This window comes from Haliaeetus albicilla, chromosome Z, assembly GCF_947461875.1.
Source record: "Haliaeetus albicilla chromosome Z, bHalAlb1.1, whole genome shotgun sequence".
Taxonomy (NCBI): Eukaryota; Metazoa; Chordata; class Aves; order Accipitriformes; family Accipitridae; genus Haliaeetus; species Haliaeetus albicilla.
This window is the reverse complement of record NC_091516.1, coordinates 20486815-20500367: the sequence shown is the minus strand read 5'-3', so window position 1 is coordinate 20500367 and position 13553 is coordinate 20486815. Positions and strand designations below refer to the sequence as shown.

General features: G+C 35.3%; 1 protein-coding gene across 21 annotated transcripts in view; it reads left to right on the top strand.

Annotated features, from left to right (window-relative positions):
• The window catches only part of PTPRD (protein tyrosine phosphatase receptor type D), a 1298969-nt gene that overhangs the window by 432539 nt on the left and 852877 nt on the right, over positions 1-13553 (top strand). The gene's annotated exons all lie outside the window — the stretch shown is intronic.

The following is a 13553-nucleotide window of genomic DNA, read 5'->3' as shown; positions in this document are numbered from 1 at the left end:
GTAGGAACTTGTATTCACAAGAGTCCTAAACCAGCTATTCCCTTACAAATGCAGACATGCCAGAAATATAACAACTGACACCTCCTGCCCCCCAAAACACTGACATTCTTTCCACCCTTAGAAGCCCAGCCTTGACACTGGTGTTGTTTGTTTGTTCTGACTTCTAAAGGACCTCTTTTTTGCTTTTCAGTTCTACATTCCTCTTTACCTACTGATGCTGTTTCCCTGCTGTCCTCTTTTTCTCTGTCAAGTTTCAGCAGCTGTTCCCTTGCTGCAGACTGTCTGCAGAGCTCTGCAAGGCTCTCTGCAAAGCTCTTATGTGCAAAGGCACGTGAGAAACTAGATGGAAGTGGATCTTCTGGGCAGTTCTCCTGGCAGACAGCATGCTGTAGCTTCTTCTCACTGGTACTTCTATACTGCTCAAGCATTATCACAGAATAGAAGAATGTATAAGAATAGAATGTATAAGAATAGAATAAGAATGTATATCCACAGAATAAGATGTATTGAAAATGAACAAGAAATGCAACAGCGGGACACAGTAAGGCTTATGGTCAGAGGACAGACAATAGTCCAGTCTAGTGACTTTGGAAGCACTAGCAGAACCAGACACATGACATTGCTAGGGGTGCTCCTGCACCAAGCTCATTACCCTGTGACATCACAGCAAGCTGAGTTCTGCTGGCTCCGGGGTCAACTGCCACTAGTACATAACATGCTGTGATTTACCTGATCTGTACATGCAGTGAGTAATTTTTAAACTGTTCAAGCAATTCCAGGTCTCTGTTTCACATTAAAATCAGGCTCTGAAGTGCTGCAAGTTTTAAATGGAACTTGAATCATGCTGGCCTATGTGAAGACTGCAGGCAGTCTTCACATTCTTAAATGACTGTTTTGAAGTGGTTCAGAAAGATTCTGATTAACATCGTCTGAGGCACATTTCCAAAAGACACCAACTTTTACATATTAAAAATATGAGAACAGTTAGTTCCATACTTAAATTAAACAAACCAAACAAACAAACAAACAAACAAAAACCAACAAAGAAATATTTAACCTAAAGTACCAGTCTCAAAATTCTGCTGGGCCTCTACTGTTCATATACCCTCTGCCTCTGCTTTACTGAGCCAACAGTGCTGGTTACTACTGGTGGACCACGCATAAAGATTGTTGGCCTAGGTGACCTCCAGACATGCTTTCCACTCTAAATTAGTCAATGGTTTTGTAACTATAGAAGAAACAGCCAGATACTGTTCCTACACCCATCCTCAGCTATGCCATGTCTTTGTATCTAGTCAAACTGTGAACTGTGCTTAGCCATAAATCTATCTATTTCAAAGTTATTTTAGGTATCAAAATTATGCTCGGGTATTATGAGTCAGTGGAAGTGAGTGACCAAGTTACTTACACAAAAGTCATTAAGCCATCTTTTACAGCAAGCCCAGGAGGAGATTGTAAGCATGTGCTGAATGCTGGGCAGAAAGTGTGCCATACAGACAAACAAGACATACACATGGGCACACAGGCACAGGTACATGCATGAGTGGACAGAAAAGCCATGGGTTTGTGTTCAGTGATGAGTGCATCTGATAGGGTGTATTCCATTCTGTGTGCAATCTGTCCTGAAATAGCCCTACATGCAAAGATGACTGCAACAGCAGAAAGTTGGGAAGATTCACATGAGAAGCAGTTTTATCACAACAAACCAAGCTGGTGCAGAAGACCACTCTTTGGGGTTGCATTTTCTATATGTTTTAACCAGCCAAGAATAGAATTACAGAGCAGCAGTAAGTTTCATAAAAAAAGGTAGAGCAAAACCCACCTAAACTTTAAAATACATGTTTGGGAATGTGTGGGAGAGGTAAAGACTTTTCCAGGCATAGAAGAGAACTGTCAAACAACAACTAAGCTAATGTTCAAATCAAAGTTGTGCACATGCAACACTTTGACATCCAAATGTTGATATTCCTGACATTTTTCTAAACAGTCATAGAAACCCCATTCTCTCATTCCTTCAGGCAAAAAGAAGATGATACTATGCTATTGAAACAAATGAGTTTCTCAAATCTCTGTTCTGTTTGAAAATATTTGATTTTCCTTTGATAGAGACAACAGTTACTATTACTGAACCCTGTGATTTCCCTATTTTTATAATTCTTTTTAATAAAGGATTTAATACCTTCTTTTCATTATATCAGCTGGTGAATTTGTTAATTTAGTTTTTAAAGCTTTTCAACCATCATTTACAAACATCATTCTGTAGTTTGGACAGCTGGATTTCGGGTGACATATTTGATGTACCTTATAAATAATGAAATTTATTAGAAAAAATTGTGCATTCAGCATCTATTTGACTGTACTTCATAGTGAGCAGCTTAAATAGTGAGTATGCATAAGTTAACAGAAACAAAATTACTTTGTGAAATCCAGCTTTTACCTAAGTTGCTTTTATATAAAGGGGGTTCCATCTAGCAGGAATTTATAGCTGATCCTTCAGTGAAGCCAATAAAATATTGAACGTGTCAGTCTCAGTTATATCTGTCATATTAATCCTTGGATACAATGGTTTAAGATTATTTTTCTGATAAAATGAAGACTTGATAAAAGGGATAGATCACAAACATGCATTTATTTAGATCAAAACATTGGATACTGTAAAAAACACCTGAAAACATGATTGCTAGGTAAATGAATGTTTTCCTTTTTCATGTATAACTGCATATAAAATGATGCCTCTTCCATCTTAAAGTTCATCTTGACCAGAAGAGGGAGTTAGTCAGGTTTATGATGGCAATTTTTTATGTAATATATAACAGAAATACTTTGTAGTAAGTGTAGAAATAAACCATTCATGAAATTTCTTGAAACTTTAAAGAGGTTGCAAAATATTACTAGTTAATGGCAAAAAATAAAATAAATGAAAATCACCTTTAACATAGGGAGATTTCTGTGGAATATATGAAATTAAACTGAGAATTATTAAAAACCAATTTGCACAACTTAAAATAGAATCAACAAGACTAAAACAAGTCCAAAAATATAATACAAATTATTTTAAAATTAATGTGTCATCTTCAAATTTTAATCTGAAATTTTAGTGTCTCTTTAGTCTAAGGTCAGTGTCCCACTTAAGAACTTAAAGGTCTTTTAATTGTTTTATTCTTTTTATAGTCTTCTGGTAATTATCATTCTTTTGTGCAATAAAAAGTGTTTTTTTAAAAAATTAATTTTTTTTTTCAGACTGAGTGCAAATAACTACATGACTGAAGCATTTTTAACATTATTATTATTTCATAAAGTTTGTTTCAGTCCCCTCATGGACAAATTTTCACCTCTGTTACTTGACCTTTTAAGAGCCTTTCTGATCCAATATTAATGTAAATTACATTGTCATGTTTTGTGATTTTTCTACAATTATCACTCAGTTATAGCCTAGATTCACAGATTTTTTTTTTTTTTAATATTATTTCTTTTAATCACTAATGGATTTGCAGCTAACCTATGGCTCCAGCCATGGTCAGTTGCCTTCAGTATCATTGATGTATGCATTGTGCTGATAAGTACTGTGGTTCATTTTCCTCTTGGGTAAGCACAGTTAAAAAAATAAGGGAGGGGGAGGGGGAGAGAGAGATTGAAACTCTCAGACTAATAATTACCTTAGCCTGAGATGGGGATGGCAAAGCACACTTGATTGCTTTCTAACCTTCAGTACTGTGTAATGAAATATGGCTGCTTCAGGACAAAAAATGTATGAAAACTTCTTGTCGCTTTAATGTTATTTTGCTGAATTCCTCAAAACTGCATTCATTCAACATTATCAGTGTGATCATGTTTTAATTAAAGGGCAAATCTTGGTCTAATTATAAATTCTGTCTCCACAACGAAAGGACTGTCTCTAATACTCTCAGTGTCATAATTTCATATTACATTTTAATTTGTTAGTTCATCAGTGTGAACTGAGTATCCTAATATGTAAGAATCATTCGTCATGATTCAGTGATCTAACAAAGCTTGTTGAAAGGTGAACTGACTAGTAAAAAGAAAGATGATTTCAACCTTATGGAACATATTATGAAATAAATTTTGTATGCAACAGTACTTGTATCACATAGGGATACATGAAACACTGTTCTTCTGATACGTATATTTTGCCATTTGACATACAATTTTGTCTGTTTCTTGGTCTGAAAAGGAAAAAAACCCAAAACATTTAATTCCTTGCTAGAGAGATTCTAAGTCAGCAATAGTGGTTGGTGCTGTATGACAAGTAAAGATATTGTGATTTTATTACATACTGATTATGAAAATCCAAGGTAGACTCAGCCAGATAAATGGATAAACCCAGAAATTATGTATATCTCAAACTGCTCCAAGGAATGTCTGTCTGTATATCTGCATGTATACATAGTTTCTGTCATTAGTATCCCATAATTCCTTTATCTAGAGTGAAAAAATAAAAAAGGGAACTGAATTAACAAAACTGGAGAAACATATTGATATGTAGCTGATTAAAAATAAGAGATTTGAATATAGATAGTCATGCTTCTTTTAACATAATTTGGTTTTAAGAAAAATCACACCTATTCTTTCCTTATCTTGCTACAAAATTTGCGTAAGTATCTCTAAAAATCCATCTATTGTTGTGGGTTTTTTTCTGTATTATAAGCATTTGCTACATCATGTCATCTGTTGACATCATAAATAACTCACAGTTACTTTTATGGCTTGCTTCATCTGCAGATGTTTTTAGAGTGTATACAACTGAGCATCTGAGAAACAGCAGAATTCTAGAAATAATCCCAGAGTTGTCTAAGAAATGAGAACTTGTCTATTTGTCTTTCATTTTTGTTTGCATCATCTGCAAATGTAAAGTTGGCTTTGTTTACTGTAAGATTTACAAATAAACTGGGTTACAACGACATTTTACAAACACAGTGTTAACATTAGCATTAGAGTTTGGACCAGGCTTTTGAAGTGAATCTTCTGGCTGTGTCCACTGACCAGGCTTTTGTTCACTTTGTGTCCTGGGTCTGCAAACTGGATACCTTCCAGATGAAACTGAAATGGAAAATCTGCTTCAGGAGTGCACACAATATGGCCCAACTGTTAGTGGGCATTCATTGTTGAGTGTCATACAGGAGTTAATCTCAGTTAAAAGCCTTGAATCACATATAGTTTGGATGCTGGGTCCCAGCATCGACTGGGGACTACCTCAGTCTTTTACCACATGACTTTTAATATGCCTGTGTTGTACCAGTTTTTAATCTTGAATGCTGAAATCTGACTCCTGAATCTCTGAATGTTTGCTTTAGGTCCCTCATACATTTGTGTGGAAAGACGAGCAGTGAAATTCGCAAACACTACACTGAGAAACTACCTGTAGCTGGACTATAAACAATGAAAAGGACAAATGGTTTTTTTACACCAGATTTTCTCCAGTGTTTCAATATCTTTCCAAATGATGTAGATGAGTATCTTCTTCAGTTCTTTGCTCTGAGCTCTTGTCCAGAAATTCCTGAGACCTTTCTCTTAGTTAGGGTCATTCCTTTATACCAACACATAGCAACGGAAATCACAACTCCCTCCTACTCCAGCTACAGCGAGGTACAGAATATTTGCTCATGATACGATAAAGCTGTCCCAGTTCTTTATTATTCTGATGGAACTCAAAAGCACATCTGGGGTTTTTTTTTCAGTAGAAGGAGAAAAGCAAGAGATGTTGACAGCTGTGGACTGAGGTTATGCTCAGCTTTCCCTACACAAACTGTTAAATTTTGCACAGAATGCAACAAATAAAAAATAAAATAAAATAAAAGTTCTATATGCTCAAAGAAGAAAGGTGGAGTGATTGCAATTCCCTTGCTTACTGCTTATTTCAGTGGATAGAAACCCTGATTTACAGGATCTCTGCATCTTTGTGTTATACCGGACATCTGACTCTTTCCTAAGCTATCCGAACTTTTTCTGAGAAATTCTACCTTCCCACAGCATCTGATTTTTCTGATACAGATTTCAGTTTAAAAGTCGCAATGCATCTAATTGAAAGCCCTGTTATAAGGCTTATCTCATTAAATACTGAAATGCAAGCACCTCCCGAGTGAAATGTGGCAGCTGTTAAACAGTGAACAGCAATACTGCACGAGAGCTTGGGACAGTGAAAAAGAACATTCTATCTAATTGAAACTGCAGGAGAATTGTTAGTAGGCAGAATGCAATTATCTGAACTGGAAAGTGTCCAAAATACTAGGGTTAACATACATGCCTTTTCCTCGTTTTTTAATGTTGGGGGAGAGGGAAAATGAGACTGTTGTTATGCTGCATTAATGTGTAAAACATTAGAATTCCACCTACTTGTTTCAAACGAAAAGAAGATCCTCTTTTGAAGAAAGTCAACTATGTTACAGGATCAGAATAAAGTTACTCAACAGGAAGTGTCATCAGTTTACCTCCTTCAGCACAGTTGTCCTTTTGGGTCTTGTAAGTTGTGTTCTGCACAAACCCTGAACTCAAAGACAGTGTGCTGGCTCAGAAACACATCTCTTAAAGAGTGGTTTTACAGAATGAAGTAAGATGAAAAGCAAGCATTGGTAAGAAGGTACTCTTTTTCTTTGCAACATGATGCTATTAGGTGGTGGTAAGGGGATATTTTGGAAGCTCTTTTGACTCCTTGCCATTTACTCATATCACCACTTACATGCTTGTTGAAGCAAGCTTTTTGGTTACTTCTTTATTATATGCTCCTTCAAGTAAAAAAGTTTCTTAACAGATTTTCTTTTTTAATTCATTAACTTAAAGAATTACCTTTATTTCATCTGCAAGGGGTTTCTCCCCATCCTTTGTATATGCAGTGTCAAACAATGCAAATTTCCAATCCCACTAATATTAACGGTATGTCAAGATTCATTCCGGTTGAGAAAAAGCATCCCTGGAAATTATCACCTCCAATCTACAGTTCTGCAGGAAGGAAAGCATTTGCAGGCAAGAGATGGGATAGAAAATTCCATTTCCATTGCAAGATTGAGACTGCTGTTTCTGAAATACTTCATCAGAAGAAAATAATGCTAAAACTAGAAACAGAAAAGATAACTGCAGTGGCAAAAGCTTTTTAATGTGTTGTACATTGCCAGGAGAGCTAAAAATAAAGGGTCCAAACTAGTTGATGAAATTATTCCTGTCAAGTTATTTGGGGTTAATGAAAAAACAGTAGATGTAAATAAACCACCTTACAAAAAACACAATTACAAAAAAGAGCCATGCTTCTAGCGATGAAGATATTTCACAGTTACATAGCTGTTTTAATAAAGTCGAGAGTCTGGAGAGAGAGAGAAAACGTAAATGGTTAAGACTGGAGAGAAGGGGCAGAGGAGATCAGGATAAAAGTAAAGATTTCACTGAGGGTTTTTTTGAGAGGACAGAGTGATGAAACCACAAGGCCATGCCTAACATAATGTTTGAACTAGTTGGAGTATCTCTAAATGTACAGACAATGGTGAGACTTAAGGGAAAATGAGAATGTTTACACACAGGTCATTGTCATAATCTTGTTGTTGTTTTAGTACTAATAAACAGCCGTCCCTTAGGTAGGGTTGACTATTTACTGGGGACAGCTTCCAGAAAAACTAAAAGTGAGATAGGCAAGCTGAGATGATAACAGATAGTACCTGGGGATATTGGTGCTAGTCCTATGTTAAAAGTTAGTGTGTTGTACAGCTGTTCTTGGAGACATGTGATGACCCGAGATCCAGACTTGAAAACAGAGGCGCTTAAAGGTCTGAAGCAATGCTGTGAAGGTGACTGAGTCACTGTAGCAGAAGTTAGCAATGAGTTTACCATGGTGAAAGACAGAGGACAAATCATATAGCTTGAATTTTTTTAGTGGATGAACAGTGCTCTCTGGTTGTGTTGTGCATGCATTTGTTGAGAAGACTATACAGCAGGTTTGCATAAAGGAAAAACATAAAATAAACCTAATAGAGAAAAAAATAATAAAGCATAGATATGCATATATCTAAGATGCATAGATATTAGTATGGTATCTATAGAAATATATCTCCTTTATTATTTATTATATGTTACATGTCTTGCACAGAAAATATTTTCCCTGGTAAAAATTAAAAAGAAATCAAAGACAAATATTACCTTTCCATCCATGTAATGGTATAGTGGTGTGACACGTTAATGTCAGTGTTGGAGGCTGATAATATGGTACAATTACCTTTTTATCTCTCACAGGTGCAATTCAGCTGCCAGAACTAATACAGACCACTTACACAGATTCTGACCCCCTACCCCTATCAGAGGTTCTGATACTCTTTTTTGAACAAATATGAATCAGTCTGGGCATAATTCTGACACTGCTGTCATTGCACATTAATATAACTACTCTTTTTGGCAGTAGCAGAGTCCTGCAGTGTTTTTGAAAGAAAAATGTTAAGATGTGCTTTTAGGAGTATGACGTAATGTGTATATGATGAAAAGCTATTGCATTTATCAAGTCATTATCTGTATAATGATTAAGCATACCTTTATATCACATGTATAAGAGCAGAATGGGAGTAAAATATAGCATGATCACGCAGAAAATTTTACATTTTCTTTAAGAATATGTGTTCTGGATTTGAAACATTCACTGTTGCTTAAATTTTCTGACTCTTCATGGTTAAGAAACTCTTCATGAACTGTAAGAAAAGTAAATAAACCTCAGTGATTCGGGTCCAATCTGCATGCTCCAGTGGGCTTACTCACCTCTGGACTATCAAATTTGAGGCCTCTGTGTTCAAATATATACTGAAAGAGCAAAACAGGATTTAATTTCTGGAAAATTATATTAATGAAGCTGGTGAATGAAAATACTAATAACTTTCTTATGGACCTGACAATAATGGAAAATGTTGGAATTAGACAATGAACAATTGTTCAGTGTTGCTGAGGTAGAAGACAAGGAAATAAAGCACTTCTTGGAGTTGAAGACAAGACTATCAGAAAACAAAGGTACTGAATGCAACTTATGTTGCTTCTTTATTTTTTACTACAAAACAGTCACACAAATCTTCTCTAAATGGGCTTTATGGCTGGTTTTTTTGTGCCGATAAACTTCATTCAGGGTATTGCCAAGACTTCCCAGCGTTTTCCTCTTTTATAAAAGTAAAAATGGAGAACAGTAGTATTTTATCCAGCTTTCTTATTCTGATACAAAACTGAGGATGTAATACCTTTGACTGAATGTTAAATATTTGTGTTAGATAATAGGTAGTTAAGTAGGAAGAGAAAGATCATGCATCTTCTGTGCTTCCAAAGATCTATTAATATTTAAAAACTATCATTTAGTAGTAACATATGAAGAGGATTTTGGTGATTAATATACTGTGACTAGAAGAGATTCATTTCAGTCCTAATTCTACATGCAGCTAGACAGTATTTAACAAATCAAATTCTGCTCTCTTGTGTACTGTGTTATATAAGGAAAGTCACTTACTTACACAGATATGAAATTAACTGTGGTACGATGAGGATTTCTGGATGGTATCCCAAGACAGCATTTTGAATATATATTCCTCTTTTTTTTTTCCTCTGCCTGTGAACTAATAATATGTTTATGGACCCATGTCTCAGAGAATGCTTTTCTATTTATTTTCATTATGTAGGTGTTTATAAGCTGTATATTTTATCTGTTAATACCATTTTATTCTCCACTTGTAGAAAGATTTGGGTACACAAAATAACTCTTTAGTTTACTGCCCCTATTCTGAACCCTCTTGCTTTTCCATTGTGTGTATTTACCTATAATTGAAAATCATTGCAAGGAATTAGGTATTCCCTAGCTAGCTGGCTTTTGTAAAGAAGATCCTTGAAGGCAATCAACAAATGGAAATACTGCACATTTTCTTAGCTTGAAATTCCTAATAAATCAGTATGAGGCAAATATTCATACATTAAAAGTTAAATACTTTAAGTCTTTTCATAGTAATTGAGTGTATTTTCAAAAGAGGTTTAATTTCGATAGAGATAATTTTTTTACTTCCATTTTATCACCATTTGCCTCATATAGTAAATATTTCATGCTACTGACTGACACATCACTATTGGCACAAGTAGGTATACAACAGTCAGTCCTAGTTTAAAGGCCTCCGGCTGCAACTTCATTAAGAAATATCCTTCCATAAATAAAGCTAATGTTTACTAAAAGTGGCTTGATAACCATGGAAGCAATATTCACACACATGTCATCAGAACTGCAATAGCTGAGACCACAAGTCCCCCATCAATCCTAGTCACAAAAGAAGGGTCAGGGGCTCTTGATTAAGATATCTCCATAAAATTTCAGAATAGCTGTTGATGTTAGTAACATCTGTCCAGTCCTGGCAACACGTCTTTAATTTTGAACTCTGAGATAGGGCTTGCAGACTGTATTTTCAAAGGAATTAGCATGCTTGGAAAAAGCACCTAAACACCTAACCTACACAGGTGCTTTTAGAAATTACATTGATAAGAGTTAGATGATTAAGTGTTTTGGCAAATCTACATCTGTCTTTAACATACTGAAATACCTTTCAGAAATCTTAGGGCTTAGGCATCTTTAATAACTAATCAAGAAAAGACATAAGACAAACCCAGACAAAATTGTGCCTTGGTACAGCAATATACTGTCCAGATAGCTTTTTCCTTTTCTACATGATATACATCATGGACATACAAAGAGTAACAAACAGGCCTTGGAGTTCAAGGCATGACAAGTCTTCTATTCAAAGAAAATATTTTTTCTTACCACAAATACACTGGTACATACATACAGTAAATACAAAGTACTTAGAGTTCTCTGAAAAACAAAGCTGCTATGTCCTTTTTTCTGGTTCTACACATCAGGAAAGCAGCAGAAGTATGAAGTAACTCAATCACAGTTTAATGCTTGATCAGATGAAGTAGGTAGGAAGATGATTATCTGTTCAGGTATCAAGTGGGTGGACAGCCCCTCTGAACCTTCATTCACAAAGGTCCCCAAAAGTCAAGTGAGCGAGGTTGAAATTCATCATCCGGAGGTTACCATAAAACATCTGAAAGCATCGTAAAAGGTTAAGCTATTTTTGCCCATTGGTAGCGGCTATATTCATGCAAATTTTTATTTCTTTGCTCAAATATGTGTTGCCTTAAAGTATCCTTTAGACTTTTATGAGTGAACCAAATCACTTTACCATTTCAGTGTGAAATCTTGTAATTTCTGTGCTTACTTTCATCACTGTAACATATAACCTTCAGTGACCTTGTTTTCAATTGATACTAATGTAAATAAAGTAAGAAGGAATTCATTCACACTGGCCAAATATCACACAGGTCACTCAGTTGCTGCTGGGCAACCTGTTTGTTTTCTTTAATGATCAATAAAACTCAAAACACATCTTTGATCTCTCTTTAGGTTCAGTGCATAGCTCTTTTTTTCAGTTACTGTCACTGTTCTTGACACTTAAGTCTTTATTTCTGAAATTCTTGTAAACATTAGTCCTTCAAGTAAAACATAATTCAGCTTCAGGTCTAGGAAAACTGACATGGGGGAGAAGAGTTGGACTATTATTGGAAGCCAATTAGTATGTTACCTGGAGGGATTATAAAGGTCCAATATACAAAGGTCCAATACCTGTGATTTTAAACAATAAAGGAACACAATAGAAAAGTTGGTATTTTGAGGAATGGATTAGGAAGGGTGGCAGAAGGGAGTAACTGTTTCATGAGGAAACATGTCACTTCACTGTCAAAGAGACATCACCTCAGTGAGGTGCCACTCCAGGACATGACTAGTTTGCCTGTATTCAAGAATTAGTGCTTTGTGTTTTATTGCATATTTATTATCCTGAGAAAGACACCCTGAAGTTAGGTATTTGCCATGTGAAAGAAACTCTTGCCTTCTTCTGATTTGTTTTAAGATGCTATGAATTAGACACTTTGAAATAGTCCTATGTGATTTCACTTATTCTTACAGATTCTTAACTTAAAAGTGCATGGGTTATTGAATCTAAAGGATTTCAGTAACCTTTCCTTTTCCTTTGCTTCAGAGATATGCCCCCCTTCTAAACTCAGTTAAAGAATTCTTGCAAAATATGATGTAGTTTTTTTCATGCCCTCCATATAGATATTGATCTGTAAACTCCGCTTGAAAGATTTCAACAAATCTGACAAGTGACAAGATCAGTCATTGCTCTTAAAGGTGAGCTGTAGAAGGTTGTTAAAGTGTCTAGATTATTCCATTAGGTTCAAAAGGAGGAAAGTAATAATTTACATTAAGGTCACTGCTAATTACAACTTTAACATTGCAAATTTTAAAGGTGTGAATAACTCACAGGACTGTAATTCAGCTTCTGACATTAATGAATTAAAAGCTTAACTAACATGAACACAGACCAAAATAAAGCTGTACATTCCGAGGTCTTGGTTAGACCTGGTTATTTTTTGTTTGTTTACTTGCTTGCTTGCTTTTGTTGGGTTTTTTGGTGCTCTTTTCTGGCAGAAGAACCAGAATTGTCAATAACCATTTAGGCCAACAGCCGCATGTATAGAGCAGTAATAAGCTGTGTAGTCAGTCATGTCATGAACGGACCATATGTTATTTCTGATGTAAATCCTGATTGCAGTTATTACTTCTATTTGCTTTCTGCTCACATGTCCATATTCCCAACAATATATTTGAAAAATCTTGATCCCAGATCAGTTTCAAGTGTTCATTATTTATACAGTCAAATTGCTTAAGAAAAGTTTCTTACTCTGTCCCCACAAAGTGAAATACCCTTTCTGGAAGCAATCAATCTTGTCTTGTTTGGACTCTAAAGACTCAGCATTTCTGATTATTGCAGGGCTAAACCCAAGATCTTTATGCACTGGTATGGCAGATTTCAGCCTCTTAATACTATCTCCTGTTATTCTTAGACCTTTCAGCCCTTAGAATTTCACACTTACAACATTAAGTTTTTCTCAGTAGAAGCATTTGGAATACTTATGTGAACATTGCATATATAGGTTTCATGCTAGGGGTGCATAGATAACCGTACCAACAGAAAAAGTGGTGAGGAAAATTGTTAAATAGAGCTTTTGAACATTTTCCCCTTCAATGCATGAAGATCTTAAGATGTTCACATTAGAAATGTTAGTATAGATATTACACATGGTCAAATCACTTGTGAATAAAGTGTCAATTATCAAATCAATCTGATTAAGCTTTCACCCTTTATTATGAAATACTGTAGAACTCTGCAATGGCATATTGAAATTCTACATAGGACTAGTGTTGTTGCAACAGTATCAAGGACTCAGATGTAGTAACACTGAAGTTAATGTTGATAGCCTTCCCTGGTTATTATTACCTAATTATTATTACCTGAGTCCTACTTTTCCAAAAACAAATACAAAAAAATCTGAGATAATTTATTTTCAATAGAATGTTTTATGCAGACTTGCAAACAGTGTATTTAAGTGCTTTACATTATAGAGTTTTTATCTGAGTTGGTCTTTAAATGACATTAAAATCTGTAAACCGATTCAAGCCTTAAAAAGTTTTTCAAGAATTACAA